General features: G+C 41.4%; 1 protein-coding gene across 2 annotated transcripts in view; it reads left to right on the forward strand.

The window, feature by feature from the left end:
* The window catches only part of LOC308076443 (A disintegrin and metalloproteinase with thrombospondin motifs 2-like), a 91,763-nt gene that overhangs the window by 56,573 nt on the left and 32,690 nt on the right, over window positions 1-2,500 (forward strand). The window lies entirely within an intron of this gene.

The raw sequence follows: 2,500 nt of genomic DNA on the forward strand, positions 1-2,500 counted from the left end.
CACACACACACACACACACACACACACACACACACACACACACACACACACACACACACACACACACACACACAGTGTGTGTGTCGAGGCACTGGTGTGCCTTGGGATTTTGTGACAACCACACATTCTTATTGCAATACATGCTAAAATACAAAAAGTTATGAATTATTTACTATATCGATACGTATTATAAAGAAATTGTAAGTGTTGCGTGCTGGTAGATCAGCTATTTGTTTGCCATGAATACAGGTGTACCATAACCCATTCAAACAGGGAAAGCAGCTGTGTCATTTTCGTTTTTAGCGTTGTCTGCTATTCAAAAATAGCAGACATACATTCTACGAGCTTGTAGATCTGCTATTGAACATTTTTGAGCAAAAGGTTTGAAAACCACCGATGTGCCGTAAGCCGTGTCCAACACATGCATGTGAAACCCCCCCCCCCCCCCCCCAGCGCACGGACGCACGCGCACACACACACACACACACACACACACACACACACACACACACACACACACACACACACACACACACACACACACACACACACACACACACACACACACACACACACACACACACACACACACACACACACACACACACACACACACACACACACACACACACTGGACTCTGACGCCCCGAAGCCTGTTATTCCAGTGGGCTGAGCAAAATAGGAACTAAAAGCATGCACGGTCCCAGGGGAGTGTTTTCAAAGTCGCACGCCTTCACAGTTCAGCACCAAAGAACACAGCAATTCTGCCCGTTATGCAATCAGCCTGCTTCCTCCTGTGGGCTGCAGCACGGCATCATGGGAAGTCCGGGCTGAGATAAGCACTCAATGATAGCCCTCCCTCATTCATAAACAGCAGTGGTGGACAGTAACTGAGTACATTTACTCGAGTACGGTACTTAAGTACTTTTTGGTATTTTGTAAATAAGTATAATTTATTTCTTCAATTTTTCTCTAAGCTCATGACTTTCACTCCTTTACATTTCAAATGAACGAAACATGAACATGAACGAAACATACAAAAATATATTATGAATGAACCACTGAAACACCTACTATTTCAATTTCAAATATAGTGAAAATAGCCATAAGCACACAACGTGTCATGGCATATCTGCTATTTTCACTATTTCAGAAAATTATATTCTTTTGGAAATGTTGCAATACAGCAATGCATTGATAATGAAAAGAAAATGTACTTCGTAATTTGTGCTTTTGAATACTTTGAGTATTTACTTGAGCATACTTTGACCACCACTGATAAACAGAGAGACTCCTCTCCTGCACTGTAACTCTATCTGCCCTCAGTGGTCGAGAGAGGGACAGAGAGAGAGAGAGAGAGAGGAGAGAGAGAGAGAGAGAGAGAGAGAGAGAGAGAGAGAGAGAGAGAGAGGAAGTGTGTTGATCTGCGAGTGTGTGTGTGGGGATTTACCCTACAGAATGACAGTATGATGATACTGCTCTTCTCTCTACACTGTACACACACACATAAGCACACACACACACACACACACACACACACACATACATACATACACACACACACACACACACACACACACACACACACACACACACACACACACACACACACACACACACACACACACACATACTCACTGTACACACGCACTCACACACACATTTTGAAAACTGACCATTTTTTCAACCAGTTTGTTTTGAACAGGATTTTGTTCTTGCATTCCACCCCCAACATAACGTTCCCAAACTAGTTAGAACGAAATAAAAAATATAAACTTTTAATATGATTCCTACAGATTCACATTCACCTGGGAGCGGTCTTGTACCATTGGCCACGAGCAGCTCCGCTGGAGCGGTTAATGTTTGCAATATGCTCAAAATCACATTAGTATTTACTGTATGTCACCACTAACACGAATAATACAATTGATGTGAGATAGATAGGCTAAAAATAAATTACACGTGTTTAGCTTTCTTCGTCTTTATTGTCCATATGAAAATGATTCACTTCCAAACCAAACAGGATAACTGTAATATTTTAAGGCGTGGCTCTGCAGGAGTCTATCCGTCTATAATATCAGCAATCTGGGAACCCATACGGTAAAAAAACATTAATCATTAGTCTTGAGAGATTAATATCATTACACACTCAATCACACACTGTGCTCTTGGAGTTGAGCTCTAACTGATTATTAAAGGGATAGTTCACCCCAAAATATTATGTTTTTCTATCGATTAGTGGATGGGATTTTTTTTTTTTTTGTCGCATTCCTAAGCCAATAATTTGATGACCGGCAGTGGTTCTGGTAGGAGACACAAAGGAGACTCTTTGTGTCTCCTACAGGAACCGTACATGGGGTGACTAATCGATAAAAAAAAGTTTTGGGGTGAACTATCCCTTTAAGCTCTTTATACAGTACATCCCTATATGACCCCTTTTAGAATACAGAAGAGTGACCTTTGCTTGAATGCAAACTCAGCATAATGTACCATGAGTGCA

This window comes from Gymnoscopelus braueri (genome assembly GCF_963280865.1).
Source record: "Gymnoscopelus braueri genome assembly, chromosome: 20".
Classification (NCBI taxonomy): domain Eukaryota; kingdom Metazoa; phylum Chordata; class Actinopteri; order Myctophiformes; family Myctophidae; genus Gymnoscopelus; species Gymnoscopelus braueri.